The sequence below is a fragment of the Nannobrachium achirus genome, assembly GCF_963921795.1.
Source record: "Nannobrachium achirus genome assembly, chromosome: 16".
NCBI lineage: Eukaryota > Metazoa > Chordata > Actinopteri > Myctophiformes > Myctophidae > Nannobrachium > Nannobrachium achirus.
This window is the reverse complement of record NC_137823.1, coordinates 10486204-10506340: the sequence shown is the minus strand read 5'-3', so window position 1 is coordinate 10506340 and position 20137 is coordinate 10486204. Positions and strand designations below refer to the sequence as shown.

The 20137-nt window shown below is 41.5% G+C and overlaps 1 pseudogene across 1 annotated transcript in view; it reads left to right on the top strand.

Annotated features, from left to right (window-relative positions):
- LOC308300783 (E3 ubiquitin-protein ligase TRIM39-like) overlaps positions 1 to 20137 on the top strand; it is a 224157-nt pseudogene that overhangs the window by 39438 nt on the left and 164582 nt on the right. The gene's annotated exons all lie outside the window — the stretch shown is intronic.

Below are 20137 nucleotides of genomic sequence, written 5' to 3'. Positions count from 1 at the left end.
ATGGATTCCTGGGATCGTTTCAGATCCTCCTCCAGGTCCATGTGGATCTTCTTCTCTTCCTCCAGAGAACCCTCCAAATACACAAGAATGCATTAAATATAATTATTCACTAAACATGAGTGTTCCACCAAATAATACATTCACTTCATATTTAAAACTATGATGTAGGCATTAAGCAGGCACTCATCCAGAGCAGTGTGTGTGTGTGTGTGTGTGTGTGTGTGTGTGTGTGTGTGTGTGTGTGTGTGTGTGTGTGTGTGCGTGCGTGCGTGCGTGCGTGCGTGCGTGCGTGCGTGTGTGCGTGCGTGTGTGTTTACGTGCATGCGTGTGCGTGCATGTGTGCATGCGTGCGTGCGTGCATACGTGCGTGCATACGTGCGTGCATGTGTGCGTGTGTATTCTTTTTTTACCATGACAACCAGGCATACTTAATGAACTGGTGGGTTTGGCCAAAAAAAATAAAAAACATCATTTTAACTGTTTCTGTACACTCTTTTGGAGAAAACAAATCTTCCTCCTAGTAGTATAATAATATCTGATAATGTCATATTTTAGTGGGAAAAAATCATGGCACCCCATCTTTAATAGATAATGACTTTAATGAAAATATAAACCTTTATATTAAATTATGACGTAATTTTGCCGCGAAATCCGGACCCCAGCACGGCTCAGTAAAGAATATAATAGAGAACGCTTTCGGGGCTGAAATTCATGGAGTGGGTGTTCTAAAACTTTAGTGATTTAAGAGTTAGATCAAATTAAAAGTTGTTTTATTGAAAAAGTTACCCAGTATAGCTTTAACCTTCCTTTTTATTTGATGAAAATATAAAAATAACCTGCATGTCTTTGATCTTCAGGTCAGATTGCTGCTTGTCTTTCTCCAGGTCCAGGATGGATTCCTGGGATCGTTTCAGATCCTCCTCCAGCTTTGTGTTGAGTGTCTCAGCTCCCTGCAGGTCCCTGGAGAGCTCATCTCTCTTCTTCTCAACCTCGGCACGAGCAGCACGTTCAGCCTCCTTCTCTTCCTCCAGAGCTTTAATAGCAGCCTTTCAAATCAATGATATTACAGCTTAATGTGTGAGAATCATCATTTACTCTTACTTGTTACTCTTACTCTGTGATCAACATGTGCATTTCAAGGACGCCCGGTTGCAGTTTGGTTGGTGGGTTATGAGAACCTATACACAGAGACCCTCCAGGTGGGAATTCATTCATTCATTGAAGATGCAGATGTGAAAAAATGCAAGCTTTGTACAAGATTTGAAGCATTTTATTTGTATTTATTTTTTATTATTTTTTTCAAACTGGTCCAATCCTGCAAACTTTGGAAGCTAATCTTGGCCAATCAGGATGGAATATGGAAAATCGGACAGTTCCATGTTAATCACATGACTGTAGAGATACTGTCTACTGATTTGGGAGATTTTTTGGACAACATCTGCAGGAGTACTGTAAAAAAAAGTAATTTGCAAAAATCAACCTCATGGTGGCACTAGAACTGGCCTATATGAAAAGTGTGGGGCAGAGGTTCTGAATTGACATCCAGGGAGTGAGAGTGCACAGTTTGGCAGCAACTGGGCCAACAGTGCCGGAGATTACTGGTAACATATGGACGGACGGACGGACGGACGGACGGACGGACGGACGGACGGACGGACGGACAGACAGACAGGGTGCAAAACATAGTCTCAGCCAAGCTTTTTGGCCTAGCCGAGACAATTATACATCCACATCAGTGAGCCGATGGATACAAGAGTCCATAGGGAAAAAGTCAAGCTACATCGCTGCATATACATAAGACTATGAACCCCCATTTGATACATTTCTGGGACCCCAGTGTGAATTTAACTCTCAGCGTCTACAAATGGAACCAAATTAACCCGTTTGGTTTCATGTGTACACTACAGAGCTGCAACGGTTCATGTCATGGGAACCAGTGAAGTAGATTACAACTACTCTACATTAAAATCATATTTTAACCTTACTTTTTATTATAGAGTCTGATGAAAATATAAAAATAACCTGCATGTCTTTGATCTTCAGGTCAGATTGCTGCTTGTCTTTCTCCAGGTCCAGGATGGATTCCTGGGATCGTTCCAGATCCTCCTCCAGCTTTGTGTTGAGTGTCTGAGCTCTCTGCAGGTCCCTGGAGAGCTCATCTCTCTTCTTCTCAACCTCGGCACGAGCAGCACGTTCAGCCTCCTTCTCTTCCTCCAGAGCTTTAATAGCAGCCTTTCAAATCAATGATATTACAGCTTAATGTGTGATAATCATCATTTACTCTTACTTATTACTCTTACTCAGTGATTCTCAACGTTGTGCACCCCGGCAAGGAAAATCTCTGTGGTGGTTTGTTTATTTTTGGAAAACAGTTCTTATGTGAGGAGATCCAATATTCCTCTATGGGGATTTCAACACAAACAATAACAATTTGAACCGGGGAGATGGCACCCTCTAGTGGCAGTAATTTTTGCAACCAAACAAACAACCTTGCACATAATGATGAGTTTCTCAGTTGCATTTCAAAATTATTGTCCTAATGGCTTATAGATGAAAATGTTGTGGCTGTTTTCTGAGTTTTTTTTCCCCTTAACTTTAGACTAGTCAGTTGCATACTGTAAATTAGTTGATACATATTATACATCAACATCAGGGGTGCGTTGGATACAAAAATATAACTGGGAAAAAAGTAAAGCTACACCACTACTCAGTTGGATATAGATTAGACCATGAACCCTCATTTGGTATCATTTAACTCACCCACTGTCTGCCATATGACAAGTTTGATGAGTTTTGGAGGCAGCTGTCCAATATGCCAGTGACAAGTTTAATTAATTCCAAAACAATAACTTTGATTGCTGCGATGCGGTCCTGATTTCACCTTATAAAAAAGAACTTCCTGTCTGGGACCGGAAACTGGGTTGGAAAACTCAGTCAGTGAAGCAGAAAAGACGATTATTAATCGGCACAGTCTTGAGTTAATTCAATTTACCATGAACCCAATTTTTTGTTGTCTTTATGTCCGGTATACGGGCAGGTGTCACCGGCCGTTAAGAAACAACAAAATTGGGTTCATGGTAACGAATGTTTGGGCTCTCACAGCATATCTCCATATACAGTACATGGATCTCTATAAGGGTACCAGTGGTCTCCATATTGATTGATCGATTGAAGACTTTATTAGAAGTTTGCATAGGAAAAGGTACAGTTTCATGATGGTACAGTTCACTGGTACAAGGTCTACTAAAAGGAGATCCATGAAAAGACTAAGCTTATTTCCACAGGAAACCATTAAAGTATCTCACATAACATTGAATGATAGACGAATAGAACACAGTACTATGCAGTAGATATGTAAATAAAATAAAATGAGAGAACAAAAAAACTAAAAAGAAAACAGTAAGTCCAAACAAACAGTAAGTATATACAAAGAAGGGGCAGGGGAGGGTAGGGTTGGGCTAGGTTAGTTTTTTTTACCAGTTGCGAACGGCTGCTGCCTGTAAGTGGTTTTTCAGGGCAATTTTAAAGGATGCTAGTGATCCATACTCCTTTATGGCCTTCGGTAAGGCTTTCCACATTTTGGTGGTATAGCAGTTACTCCATATAATGGGTAACTGGTCTGATATTGCCTGGCGTTGCCAGCCTCTATCACACACTTAATTAATTTTGGGAAGAGAGTCTGGGATTTCAGGAAGAGTTTTCATTTCTGGGGTTTGCCCCAAACCACGTGCCCCAAGCTTACAGAAAGCATGTCGCCCTGAGGCGTCTTACAAGTATAATTTCATTAAATGTAACATGATCCCTCAATTGATCTAATATATAAAAATGTTTAAGACCCTAATCTCCACTGTAATGCTCAGCGTTAATTTAACTCTCAGCGTGTACAAATGGAACCAAATTAACCTGTAGGGTCCATTTGGTTCCCTATGTACACTCTGAGAGTTACAGAGATGCAAAGGTTCATTTGTAACCCTGGTGATCCCAGACCCAACGTTGGGAACCAGTGAAGTAGCCTAGATAAACACATTACATTCAAAATGTACTCTTATGTTTTATTACTGCCCTTGAAAAAAATAAAAATAATACCTGCTTCTCTTTGATTGTCTTCTGTAGATAAACTGAAGACTGTTCATCTTCAATCTTATCCAGAAGCAGGGTTATTTCATCCTTTAACCTGTGGAATACAGTACATCATTAGTGTGGTTGCTGTAGTAAAAATAAGTAAGCCTTGCCGAGCCATGAGGCCCATAGGAGCCTATCTCCTGTTTCTATATGAGGCCCATAGGAGCCTATCTCCTGTTTCTATATGAGGTCCATAGGAGCCTATCTCCTGTTTCTATATGAGGCCCATAGGAGCCTATCTCCTGTTTCTATGTGAGGTCCATAGGAGCCTATCTCCTGTTTCTATATGAGGCCCATAGGAGCCTATCTCCTGTTTCTATATGATCTCCTGGCCCGAAAATGTCGGGTCGGGTCAGGTATGGTCAGGTTTGGAAAGAATTTGAGAACTCTATCCCAGAGTAATAGTTATAAAATAATAACAAATATTTGTTTTATTTTTTCATTGAGCCCGAGGCCCTACCCGGCGCGACTAATTAGCATGTCGGGTCAGGTTCGGGTATGGTCAGGTTTGGGCAGAATTTGGGAACTCTACTCACCCCAATCCAACCCTTGGTACTGAGTGCCAAGCAGGGAGGCACTGGCTGGGTCCTATTTTTCAGATCTTTGGTATGACCCGGCCGGGAATCGAACCCCAATAACCCAGTCTCAGGGCAGACACTCTAACCACAAGGCCACTGAGCTGGTTGCACATTATTGTTCTTGTCCATTTTTTCACCTAGAGTAAACCTTTTTGTTCTGTAATCCTTTTCGTAACCCCAAATGTTCATTGTGTTCAGTGGAAAAAACTTAACCTTCTTAATCCCAAAAGTTTTCTGATATGAATAAATATAATCAGACAGGATTGGTCAAGCTTCACGTGACATCACAATCTTATATTTACAAGTGGCTTAGAGGCCACGCCCACTTCAAGCACGGACATGAAGCCTCTTCAAGCACGGACATGAAGCCTCCACAAAACGGACATGCTTGAAGCCAAGCCAGCCCAATTCGCCCCCCGTCGCCATGGTGACCGCCCTTCATTGGCTCCCACACCCATCCCCCCAGGCTATGGGGCCTGCAGCAACATTCCAACACTCCCCCAGGCACAGGGAGGGGGATGTGCCAACAACTCCACTCATTTCCAACAACAACAGAAAGGCATCAACACCTACTTCTCTCCAGTGCGTCCGGCCGTCAAATATGTCCGACCGGAAACGTGCTGCGGCACAATAGTTCCGCCACAATAGTTCCCCCCCCAATTTTCTTTTTAACTTTTTTTTTTTTTTTTTTTTTTCCTTTTTTTTTCCTTTTTTTTTTTTTTTTTAACTAGATGTGAGCGGCCCGAAGGGCCGCGACCCTCTAGTATCTAATATAAATGGTTAAACAGAATTCATCAGCATAGTACACATTTTCTTCCCAGGAGATTCCTCGCGACTCACGTCAGTGCAACCACACTTGCAATTTCCCAGAATTGCACCTTTCTAGTGTTAGTGTCATTCTACATTCTACAACATTCTTCAACTTTTTCAGTTCAAGGACCCCTTAGCTGAGAGAGATGAAGTAGGGAGCCCCTCTAGAGCCCGTATATTGCATACGATTGTGTTGCAAATTAAAAATGTTCATAGATTTCTTAGACAGCACTGTCATCAGTGTATGTCGGATAAATGTGTATTTTCATGTAACCACTTGAACCGTCAATACTTCTACTGCTCTTCTTTTCCCTCTACACCAAACCTCTTTGCCAGAAATAGCCGATCTACAAGCTCGTGAGCTTGTAGATCTGCTATGTTTGCCTAATGTTCCATTCAGAATAGGGATGCTAGGGTTCAAGTGTTTAATGTAAAAACATGATCATATCAAACAAAGATTTGGTGGCCCCCCAACTGTGAGGGCCCCATAGGGGTCCCAGACCCCCTGTTGAAGACCCCTGTTCTACAGTGTTGTTTTTTCCTACATGTCATGTCATACTATGGTCAACATTACTTCTCGTTCTCGTTCTCCAGATCCAGGATGGTTTTCTGGGATCGTTTCAGATCCTCCTCCAGGTCCATGTGGATCCTCTTCTCTTCCTCCAGAGAACCCTCAAAATACACAACAATGCATTTACATCATTATTCAGTAAACATGAGTTAAAAAACAGTGGCACAGCTAGTAAGGTAAAGTTAGCCGAAAGTTAAACCAATCTGGGAACTAAATCTAAATCAATATCTTTCTCCACAAATGTGTTCATAAAGGTTTCAACTATCACCTCTGAACTTTCTCAATCACAACTCCCTTGGGGGACTTTGTGGGAGCCAATCAAAGTTGGGGGTATCCCGTGGGCCTGGGATTAAAGGGGGAAAAAAATAAAGAATGGCCAATATGAGCGTATGAGGTGTGTAATTAGGGTATTTTGGGGCTGCTGAATCCATTCCAACCATTAGTTATCAGTAAAAATGACTCCTTGGCCATAAAATAGGCCACAACAAACTACCTTTTTGTGTCCACGAGACATAATATTGTCAATAAAAAAATGGTTGGAGTAGGGTTTGAATTCATGAAAACTATTCAAGATCAGGTGGGTAAGCGCACATCATGACACACATGATAACATGATACAATCTGACAAGGAACACTCCAAAAGGGTTTAAGCATAGGGACTAACAGGACACAGGTGAACTCGAATGACATGATTGGCTAAGCCTTAGCCAATTAGGCCTATTTTATGGCCAAGGAGTAATTTAAACTGAAAACTAATGGTTGGAATGGATTCAGCAGCCCAAAAATACCCTAATTACACACCTCATAGGCTCATATTGGCTTTTTTTCCTTTTTTTTCCTTTTTTTCATTTTATCCCCTATAATCCCAGGCCCAGGTATCCCGATACCCCAACTTTGATTGGTTCTCACAAAGTTCCCCAAGGGAGTTGTGATTGAGAAAGTTCAGATGTGATAGTAGACACCTTTATGAACACATTTGTGAAGAAAGATATTGATTTAGATTTAGTTCCCAGATTGGTTTAACTTTTGGCTAACTTTACCTTAAGCCAGAAATGAGCTTCATATGGATATGAAGAATCAACTGATGGGAGAAAAGGCTTACGTTACTGCTGCCAAATTAGTAAAAATGTTTTGCCAGAAAAAGACTGTATAATATATACGTGATACTAAACGATACAGAGCCACCTCCCCGAGATGATCAAAGACCCTGTTTGTTTATTTTTGTACCACGATTATTATATGAGACAGTTGTAAGATGACACAAAAGTTTTCTCAGGAGAATTATTGCAATTACAGGCACAACTATTCAAGTTTAATTCTGAGATTTATTGTTGTTACCAGGGCAGGCATTTCATGGAGGCCATGAAGGCCATGGCCGTCGTTGCCCCTCAGTTTGGCCTTGTGCCCCTCAAACCAATGGCATGACCTGAGGCCACAGTGGCCTTAATGCCCCAGCTGACCAGAAAAGTACCACTTTCTACTCTGTCTGGTCAATATGTAGACAGTAGACACCGGTGTCTATTTCTTGTCATGTAGACACAATTGTCTTTTGCTAAGTCCCCATTTTTTAACCAATGCAGTATCTTTGTTTTGTGCAGGACTGACCAATTTATTTATTTCACAGCAGATAGTCTACAATACATATTGAATTTAAAATCATTCTTAACCCTTAAATTCAATTTATTCTTTCAAAGGACTAAAATCTTGTTTTATTTGATGGCCTTCCTGCCCTGGCATTTGGCCTTTGTGCCCTCAAACAATGGACAACACCAAAGGCCAAGTGGCCTTGCCTCTAAAATGACCAAATTCCAGGCCTGGTTGTTACCGTTGTATAGAAATGTAAATGAAATAATCATTTGTGTTTATTACGATACAAGCTATTACAGTTGAAATTCCATTATATTTTAATTGTTGCAACAACGAAAAGAGATTTTTTCCTCCATAAAATATGATGATCATGTATTATGATTATACTAGGAGGAAGATTTTTTTTTAAGTGTACAGAAAGCGTTCAAATTAGGTTTTTATGTGGCCACACCCACCAGTTCATCAAGTATGCCTGGTTATCATGGTGGGTGGTGACCCAGCTGAAGTTAGCCACACCCACAGTGTTGGGTGAATGGAAAAGGGGAGGGGATGAGTTCATGTAATTTAATCAGTTTTTCGACTGGGCCTTTTGAGGCCCAATATTTCTAGCCTGCTTCCAGACCAGAGACCCCGCCCACTCTCAGAGTGGACTCTTTCTCTGGTCTGGAGCTGAGTACAGGAATCACTTTTTATTTTCGGTTGCTCCAATGAGCGCGGGGGTGGGGTGGGTCTAACGAATATCCAATCCGCGCAGCAGTTGAAACGATTCAAACGAAGTTCACACACAGGCAGGCTGAGGAAGGCACACGCACACACACGCACGCGCTGAGTTCACCAAGCTGTTTATGTTGATTACATGTTTCTGGTCGCAGTTCTGTCACTGGCACAGATAGAGACTAGGGTGGATCTTAAATTACCTTTTTTTGATTTTCTTGAGTCTTACCCCCCAATTATGTTCCTATGTACAAAAAACTGCTTTGGTTAAAATTTGGTTGAATTTCAAGCATATTTAGAGGTAGCTCAATCAAGTCAAAGATTGTACATTTTATTGGTCAAAATCGAATTGCACTGCCTGCACATTTAAGTTATATATTACACATTATTCTTATACTATGCACAGAAATTATATTTTTTAAGCTTACAAATCTAAACACAAATCTGATTTTATGTTTGTCATATGTCAAAACAGAATTAATGTATTGTAGGAAATAGCAAAGCAAAGAATGACAAATTGCTATTTTTCAGGTAACGTGGAGAATGACTTTATTGCACACTCTTCAGTCATACTCACAACACAACAAGCACACAGCCCCACTTGTTTACCCCCAAAACCCCTGAAAGTCACTGCAATATAGTAACTTAGTAGTTACTGATCAATTAAAGTTGATTTGCGGCTATCGGGATACTTGTGCCGATGGTTCTGCACAATTTGCAGCAAGTACTGGAGTTGGGTCTCATCTTTGGTGTTGAGACCACAATATTCCTGTATTAGGGCAACCCCACGCTCTGCATGATCATTGACAACATTGATTGTCTTCATTACAGCCAGAGCTTCTTGGTAGTCCTCCCTGGTCTCCCACTCATCGGGATCAACATCAAGGAAGTCATCTGGGAGATCCATCAGTTTGAAGAGCACCTTGGATTTGGGAGATACAAAATCTTCAATGTTCTTCCTTGCAACTGTTCCAAGGCCAACAGTGATTCTCTTCATATGCCCCTGTTCATCCTCTTCATTTCCATCTTTCATGGCTCTCACCATCAGCCTCTTTGTTTGCGCACTCACTTGACTGTCAAACAGTGCAAGTCCGACGATCTCTGGAGCCAAATACCACAAGTGATTGGAGAACTTTTGAGAAGCAGCTTTAGACACCTCAGGATTTATTGATGCATATTCCAGCAACGATTTTAACAGTTGCAAGTCATTTAGTGTAGCGCTGACAGCAACAGGTGCCATCATCCATGCCTTCACATAAATGCAAACTGCAAAAATGCACAAATCCATGCATGCTTTTTCTTCCCTGCGGGTCAGTTTGAATTGGCCATGAAACATCCAGATCTTCAAACAATAAATAACCTTTGTTTGCATTTATGTGAAGGCATGGAGGATGGCACCTGTTGCTGTCAGCGCTCCACTAAATGACTTGCAACTGTTAAAATCGTTGCTGGAATATGCATCAATAAATCCTGAGGTGTCTAAAGCTGCTTCTCAAAAGTTCTCCAATCACTTGTGGTATTTGGCTCCAGAGATCGTCAGACTTGCACTGTTTGACAGTCAAGTGAGTGCGCAAACAAAGAGGCTGATGGTGAGAGCCATGAAAGATGGAAATGAAGAGGATGAACAGGGGCATATGAAGAGAATCACTGTTGACCTTGGAACAGTTGCAAGGAAGAACATTGAAGATTTTGTATCTCCCAAATCCAAGGTGCTCTTCAAACTGATGGATCTCCCAGATGACTTCCTTGATGTTGATCCCGATGAGTGGGAGACCAGGGAGGACTACCAAGAAGCTCTGGCTGTAATGAAGACAATCAATGTTGTCAATGATCATGCAGAGCGTGGGGTTGCCCTAATACAGGAATATTGTGGTCTCATCACCAAAGATGAGACCCAACTCCAGTACTTGCTGCAAATTGTGCAGAACCATCGGCACAAGTATCACGATAGCCGCAAATCAACTTTAATTGATCAGTAACTACTAAGTTACTATATTGCAGTGACTTTCAGGGGTTTTGGGGGTAAACAAGTGGGGCTGTGTGCTTGTTGTGTTGTAAGTATGACTGAAGAGTGTGCAATAAAGTCATTCTCCACGTTACCTGAAAAATAGCAATTTGTCATTCTTTGCTTTGCTATTTCTTACAATACATTAATTCTGTTTTGACATATGACACACATGTAATCAGATTTGTGTTTAGATTTGTAAGCTTAAAAAATATAATTTCTGTGCATAGTATAAGAATAATGTGTAATATATAACTTAAATGTGCCTGCAGTGCAATTCGATTTTGACCAATAAAATGTACAATCTTTGACTTGATTGAGCTACCTCTAAATATGCTTGAAATTCAACCAAATTTTAACCAAATCAGTTTTTTGTACATAGGAACATAATTGGGGGGTAAGACTCAAGAAAATCAAAAAAAGGTAATTTAAGATCCACCCTAACAGAGACACACACACAATCACACACACAGTCCGCGACCGTGCGTCGCGTCCACCGTGCGTCTCGATCACCGTGCATCGCGATCACTCGCGCGCGGATGCGCGCGTGCACGCTCGCAAAAAAGTCCCTCCCTGTAAATCGCTTAGAATAGAGCACAGCTTCAGACTAAAGCGTGAGCTGAGTCTGAAATCAGGCTACAATATTTCAGCTTTCATGAAGTAACCAAAAATACACAGGGAAGACAAATCTGCACATTACAACCACACCTGGTGGTCTATTCCACTACATAGAAACATACAAAACAGAAAAAGTAAACTTGGAATTGTAGGTAGCCTGTTACATTTAATGTGACTCGGTTCCGCAGATAAATATTGTGAAAATAGCAGATCTACATGCTCACAACGCCTCGCAACGTGAGGCGTTGTGAGCATGTAGATCAGCTATTTTCACAATGTTCGCCTCTTGCTTACTTAATATTTGACAGTTTGGCCAGTTTGGCCAGTCCTGTAGAATATTCGACTAATCAAATACTTTGAGGTCGAATAATTCGAATACTAAAAATCACTATTTGTGAATGTATTTTTTGAGTACTGACTCAGATAAATGTTTGGGACCTGGGTTAACTCCATGAAATCATACAAAATAGAAAAAGTCAAAACTACGGCACCACCTCTTTAATCTGTATACAGTTGGGGCAGTGTCCACATGCAGAGGCGGACATGCCCAAACCACATGGACACATGGTCGCAAGACTCCTGGGGGGAGAATCCATTTGTCCACCCTGAGAATAAAAGTAAAACAATTGTTATTGAATGATATTGACTGATGCTTCACCTATGCCAAAGACCTTCATTGCAACCCGTTCTCACCCTCAAAATGTCAACATTCGCCATGACAGGTCACAAGCGCAAAACTATATCAAACCCAAACCCTAACCCTAACCTCACGAAAAAAAATGCCTAGTAATTCATTATCAATGAAAGGCGAGTACAGGCCTAGCTCAATGTTAAAGTTGGTAGGAGGAATCATGAGCAAGGAATTATCTGACACATGTATGTATGCGCGCTGCACACACGCAAACGATTTCCATCCATCCATCTTCAACCGCTTATCCGGAATCGGGTCGCGGGGGTAACAGTTCCGACTGAGACTTCCAGATTTCCTTATCCTGCGCAACTTCCTCCACTCCCTCTGGGAGTATACCGAGGCGTTCCCAGGACAGTTTGGAGATGTAGTCCTTCCATCTGGTCTTAGGTCTGCCACGGGGTCTCCTCCCAGTGGGACGTGCATCGAGGACCTTCCTAGGAAGGCGCTCGGGGGGCATCCGTACTAGATGCCCGAACCACCTAAGCTGACTTATATTGCCCATATCGTTGCCTTTTGTAAATGAATATCCTTCATGTCCATATGGAGATAGCGATACGATAACATATCGTTCAGTCTTAGTGTTTATATAGCAGAGTGACAAGGCAGACCTCCTCTGGTCAAGGAGAGGATTTCCCCTCCAGGCTAGTGGATAAGATGTTGGCTTTCCATGTGGGAGACTGGGGTTCGATTCCCAGGCGTTGCATTTACAGTGGAGCTAACAACACTGATACCGGACAGGAGGGGAGTGAGGGGCAGTGATGAGTTCTGAGTTGTTGTCAGATAGTCTGAACCATACTGGATGTATTTACTGGAGGCCACACCCAACAGATTCACATCTCAACCATTACGTTTTGTATTAGGGGCTACACCACGCATAATAAAAATAAATATAGGCTATACGTTGTGTAAATATTGGCCCATATTACGTTTTTATACAGGTTTAAACCTAATCAACCATTCATATATTGAATTTTCATGTTCTGTCCGTTTGTCATTCCAAACCTTTTCAGCTAAAATACCAAAATGCCCTTTGTTGGCAAAGGGGCGCTATTGACCATATTCACACAGACAATGAATTGCCACCCTAGTTGCCACCCTATGTAGGTACAGTTTCCAATGCAAAATTTCAAACATGACCACCAGGTGAATATGGTCTATTGAAGCAATAAGCCTTGAATAGAAGGCACACCGGGGAGGCCAAAAACACAGAAAAAGTAGAAAAAAGGTTAAATGCATGGTGTAGCCGCTTTAATAAAATGTGTTGTAAAGTGACTCACCAGATCTGTTTGATGAGCCTTCTTCTGGTGGTCTCTGTGGAGGAATCACACACACGCACACGCACACACGCGCACGCGCACGCACGCGCGCGCGCACGCACGCACGCACGCACGCACGCACGCACACACACACACACACACACACACACACACACACACACACACACACACACACACACACACACACACACACACACACACACACACACACACACGTGATGACATGCATCATCATGCAATTATATGATAGAAACACAATCTGAACACAACTGTAAATACATTAAGCCTTCTGTACTGAATGAAAGTGTGCTTCCTTTTGCACGTAAAATCCACAAGATTCCAGCGTCCCACCATGCATTGCGCAGAAGGTGGGCGGCAGTTCCGTTGCCACAGCCGAGCCGAGCGTGATCTACAAGCTCACAACGGTCGCATCTGTGATGTGGATAGGTGGATAGTATATAGATATTGTATCTGCATATTGTATCTGCATATTTACACTGCTGTTAAAAGATAAGCCATTTTACATGTCTAAGACGAGACCCTATATTTCCCTGTTGATGGGAAAATTACATTTAAAAAGCAATTGGATGGAAGCTTGGACAAAAGCACGTTTTTTTTTTTACAAAAATTCAATGCGAAATATGTTGCGACTAGCCTAGAGTAGGATTTCAAGGACCCAGAACCATAGCTCTGGTCCATATCGTTACAAAGGGAGTTCTCCTCTTCGCTATGTCACCGATGAACCCTTGTGCTCACAATGGTAGCCCAGGCTGCCTCTGGTCTATAGTAAAAAGGTTTTAAGATGTGCAAACTGCAAAGCCTACTTTCCTTTGTGGAAACACTCTGAGCCCCCCAGCTCACGTCTAAAATACACTTTATGGTAGGAAAGAAAAAATATTTCACCAGAAGAAAATAAATGTTTTTGTTACTCCACTGCGCCCTCTACAGATCTTGTCATTCGAAAAACTCATTGACCAATGTCAAAAACATGTGAAAAAAAACAAAGGGAAAAAAAGAAGAAACTTAGTACAGAAAGAAAGAAAATAAATAGCAGATCTTTGAAGCTCACAACGCCTCGCAGAGCAAGGCTTGTAGATCTGCTATTTTTGTCTAAAGTTCTCAGAATAAGGACACTAGGGTTCAATGGTTAATATAAACAAAGGAGAAAAAGGTTGCTATGACACAAAGATTTGGAGGACCCCCTGTAGTAACTCTGAGGACCCCCTAGGGGTCCCGGACCCCCTGTTGTCCTATAGAGTTTGATAACAACTAAATAACGTGTTGTTTTGTGTCTGCTTTGCATTCTGACCTCTGGTCAGTAGAGTGCTGTCCCTCTTTGAAGTTATGAGGGTGACCCATGGACATGTCACTCTTCATGGAATAATAGCAGCTTGGTCCAGGAGACTTTGGTCTCTGATTATGAACCCTGGTAGAACGAGATGATGAAGAGTATTTAGTTTATTAGGATTATGGTTACCATTTCTATCATTTGTACCTGATGACCTCTGATAGAGTTTAAACAGCTAAATAATAGTGCCTTTAAAGGGGCCCCACCATGAATTTCAATTTTCTTTTTTTTTCTTTTTTTTGGTCTTCCCGGTGTCTCTTTCAGCCCCTCCAAAAAAATCTATTAATTAACTCTAAGACTAGCCTTTCATTTCAATGATTTTCTGAATAGGCGGTCTGAACTTTTGAAATCGGGCCCCATTCTATGTCACAGGGGGCTCATTTCCTATTGGGCCCCTTTCAAGAAGGAGGCGGTACTTTTTGGGAGGTTATATTCTATTGAGACTATATACTGTATAGGAGGTGGAACCATGAGGTAAAGTGGTGCTAAAATTGGAACGATTAAAAAAAAACTCTAATATTGTCAGTATCATTTCAATTGTAGCCCAAAGACAGCACCCCGTTGCCAACAAAGGGCATTTTTGTATTACATCAGAAATGGCTTGGAATTAGAGACAGACACAACATGAAATGTCAATGTCTGAGTGGTTGTTTAGGCTAAAGGGTTAGGGTTATCAATATGTAAATAAAATATATATTTTTAAAATCATGGTTGGGCCCCTTTAAGAAAATGATGGCTACGGCAGATGGCAACAGTAACTGGAAATGAGCAGCGCACGATAGATAAACCTGCCACTGTCGCAGCCATCTCTAAAACACTTGTAGTAATGGGCTGCTTAAACTACCTAATGTGTTGTTTTGTGTCTGTTATACATTCTGACCTCTGATCAGTAGAGTGCTGTCCCTCTTTGAAGTGAAGAGGTATACTCATGGACCAGTCACTCTTCATGGAGACACAGCTGGGTGCGGGAGATGGTCTCTGCTCCCTGATAGAAAGAGATTTTTTATTCTTTGGATTATTCAGATCCCCATTAGCTTCCGCTGCCGCAGTCACTAGTCCACCTGGGGTCCACGTAAAATATCCCAACATAAAGATACAATATTCAAACGGGTACACATTTCCATTCCTAAACCTGCCATTCCTACGGAGGCAGTGACCACCTAAACCAAACCCTAACCCTAACCTCAGTAGGAATGGCATTGGTTGGAATGGCAGGTTTAGGAATGGAGAACTGCCCCCAATATTCAAACAAACAATAACAAACAACAATTGCTAGCCGACCCCCTCCTACTACTGTTATACTATTATCTGCTCAATCATTACACACTCTGAGATCACTGGCTAGAAGCAGAGCAGTATGGGGCTTTTAAGCCGTGACATCATTTTGTAGGCAGAGGAGAACTCTGCCCCCAGAGCATTTTCTGTCCCTCGCTATTTCAACAGATCCGAGAAAAAAAAAACGACTAAAGTATAATTCTAACACTTTCCTTTCAACAACAAAAATAGTAAAAATAGTAAAAAGATTCACGGAAACTGGGGGCAGAAATTCTCCTCTGCCTACAAAATGATGTCATACTTAACAGCCCCATAGGTTACCTGGAGGGGTTAACCTGGCATCCTCATACTGACCCCCCCCCCCCCCCCTCCCCATCCCCCGATAGTCACGAGAAAATGCCAATGTCTCCCTCCGCCAGGCCCGATAATCCTGAGAATTTGCTTTTATATGTAATGTTTAATTACACTCTTCCCCAGCCCGTGACAAAGTTTGAGCCTTCTGTCTGTATGAAAATGTAAAAAAAAAATGTTTATTTTCTATTTTTCTAATTTTTTTGCATCTATGCCCACATGATTACCACGGATAATCTCTGAAAGTGTGAAAAAACATATTCTTCCATTTCACTGGTTCTTTAACATGGTAAAGGGATGGTGTACCAGGTTATTAACCACTTGCAACAGAATCCCCAAACTGCACCAACCTGTGAGGGGTCAAATCATGCTCCTGCAACTGTTGGAGTTTATCCACGGACCTGGCTTTCCTCAGGGGGTCACTGTTGGATGATCTCTCCCGATGGACTGACCTTCACCGCAACAGAAAGATGCAACAAAACACTTGCATATTCAAAGGTGCATGCATTTATCTAGACTGCACATACAGTATGCAACAGAGCTGTTACCTTTAATGCATTTTGAGAAAAAAGAATGCTGCCATTTGTTCCAAAAGATGTATAACCTGTATATATTATAGGCCTACTGTATGTCACAATGCTGTACCCCATCCAACCGTATATATGTTTCCCATGTTCAACTGTTTTTATTTGATTTGTGACACTTGCTTTGGCAATGCAAACATATGTTTCTCAAGCCATTAAAGCTCCTTTGAATTGAAAAATGTAATAGAATTGAAAAACAAAACAAAACATGAAAGCATTCAAAAGTACGCATTACGAATTGGACCTTTATTTTAATTATCAATACTTTGCTGTATTCATATTTTGACAAGAAACCCTCAAAAATATCAATTCACTATATTTGAAATTGGGCTCAGAGTGGTGAATTCATAAACTAGTTTTCAGTGATAAGTACATGCAGTCTTTTTGTTGTGGAGTGAAATACATGGATATTTAATAATACAAATACTCAAGTAAAGTACAGGAAATGCAACACACACACACACACACACACACACACACACACACACACACACACACACACACACACACACACACACACACACACACACACACACACACACACACACACACTAAAAGCATCGCTGTGTTTGCAGGTCACATGGAATCTGATTTCTACAAATCTGACCTGAGCCTCATCCAGAGGTGGTTTCACATCTGATTCAAATCTGATTTCTAAAGATGTGTCTGAACGCAGTAACCTGATCAAACAGTCCAAAACGTCACTTGCAGCGCAACCCGAGCACCACTGATGTCATCACAGAGTGCGTTAATTGCATTTTGATTATGAGAAAGCCAGGGGGTGTAATGAAAATAAAACAATAGTTCAGCATAAGTTACACTACAGAAAAATTGTCGAGCAGCATTCAGGGGACAGGCGGAGAAATTCAATGTCTTTGAGCACTTTGGTGGGGGTGTGTGGGGGGGGGGGGGATGCCCCAGTACATGAGAAATGCACAGGAACAAGCAAGGCAATATATGAAGACATATATCATGGCAGGGCAGAAAAATGTTCACAAGGTCCTATTTGCAATGTCAAATGAGGAAAATGAAGAATTTGTAAAAAAAAAAAAAAAAAAACTCACAGTAACCAAAGCAGATATGTTGACGCAGGGCGGCTTCTGGTTGACATTGTTAAAAATCACTCAGATCAGATCTGTGTCACTTGCGAATGCAGTGTGAATAGTCGGGCCAAAAGATTGGATTTGAGAAATAAATCAGATTTAGGCAAGATTTGACTGCATTCTAAATCCAGCCTAAGCATCATGGTTGTCTTGGCTTTGTGCCTCAGTGGGTTTCACATCCACATCAGCCAACGAGTGTCATTAAAACAGAATCTTACCTGAACTCCAGATTAGAAGGAATATTATCCATTTCTGGATTCACTCACACTGGATTCTCAACTGGAACTGAACTGATTAACACTTGATGGTCTGAACTGAACTGCACTGTTCAACACTTGATGTCCTGAACAGCACTGACGGAGGCTCGCTGTCATCAGTGTCTTTATGTCTTCAGTGTGACACACAGTGGCGTCAGTTCAGCAAAAGCTAGGGTATGGCAAAGATGGGAGTCCTCGTGGAAAAGAGGCATTACATTTTGTATAACATGGTTCTATTGTGAAAATAGCAGATCTACATGCTCACAACGCCTCGCGCTGCGAGGTGTGAGCATGTAGATCTGCTATTTTCAAAATGTCTGGGGGAAAAAAATGACTTTTGTCAGTTTTTTACACAGGTTTCTAGGGTTTCTTGGGCTGGATATGGCAGCCTGGAATGGTTTTTCAAGTGCAGCTAAACTTGGCATGTTAGTAAACGTGCCATTCTGTCAAGATGGGGAGAATACAAGTGTGGAGAATATAATTATAATACCTTGTTAAAGTGACCATTTTGTTAAATTTGGCATTTGTAGTTATTTTACTGTAATTTAACAACATAATAACCAGCACAGATAGACAAAGAGACATTCATGGATTTATATTTAAAAGTAACTTTTATCTTCCCCCCTGGACCCAGGGTATGGCAGCTGCATACCCCTGCCATACCCAATTGACGCCCCTGGTGACACGTCAGCTCTGGATATCTGATCATCAGGTGGTTTTTCGTTTTTGATGACAGGAAGCTGAACCACAACCTGCCCTACATACGACAGAGGAGTACATAGGCATCAAAATGGAGGACCACTGAAGTCTGCAGATGGATATATAGACTAAAGAATAAAAATACATAATTGCAATCAATCATTTATTCATTTACTTAATTATAAACTTTATTACCAGCTCTATAACATGCCTCTTATGATAAGGCCCGGCTGCAGGATGAAATTACTATGGGGGCTGTTGAAAATTGTGAGGGGGCACATGTTTGTTTGTTTGTTTGTTTGTTTGTTTGTTTGTTTGTTTGTTTGTTTATTTATTATATAGGCTAGTAATAATGAACATTATTTTTATTATCTGTAATACCTACAACAGATGTCAGTTTTTGGGAGCTGAAATAACAGCTACTGCTACTGCGGTGTGGTTTAGGTGATTTAAATTGTGGATTAGACAGGAGTAATAATAAACAGATCATTATTATAGGGGGCAACTGTGTTTCAATACGGTTATTGTAATCTCTATGACAATAATAATATTCAGCCAATATTTGTGTTGTTTTCCATATTTTCTTGACTTTACATAGAATATATACTGAGGGGGCACAACTTGCAACTGGGGGTGCAATGATACAATAATATAGAAGCAATCCACCCCAAGTAAGCAATCCCCCCCCCCCCCCCCCCCACCCCCACCCCCACCACACACACACACACACACACACACACACACACACACACACACACACACACACACACACACACACACACACACACACACACACACACACACACACACACACACACACACACACGTGCTGACAGTGTTAAAGTCAGAGTGTTCAAACCAACCTAACTGTCACTTCCTGTCTAACGAGCAGAGACTGCAGTTCCACCTAAACCACAGGAAGCAGCTTCTCTGCTGCTCCCACCACAGTTACTACCTTCATGTTAGCCTTAAATAACACTGTTACTACCTTCATGTTAGCCTTAAATAACACTGTTACTACCTTCATGTTAGCCTTAAATAACACTGTTACTACCTTCATGTTAGCCTTAAATAACACTGTTACTACCTTTATGTTAGCCTTAAATAACACTGTTAGTACCTTTATGTTAGCCTTAAATAACACTGTTACTACCTTTATGTTAGCCTTAAATAACACTGTTACTACCTTTATGTTAGCCTTAAATAACACTGTTACTACCTTCATGTTAGCCTTAAATAACACTGTTACTACCTTTATTGCGACCGTAGGTCGCATTTACTATCAAACCCTGCACAAAGTGTAAGTCCGTCAGTCTGTCTGTCAGTCTGGCTGTCACACCTCACACGTCACACTCTTGCCCTGCTCATATCTCCGCAACCGTTGCCCCGATCCATGCCAAATGTTGCACACACGTTCCTTACCTGCCAAACTACAACCTCCAAGGACCCCCGGAGCTCCAGGGACCCCCAGGTCCCTGGGGGACCCCCAGATGTAAAAAATGACCAAATGTGCTAAACTGACCAAATGACCACCCCAACGGGGCTGC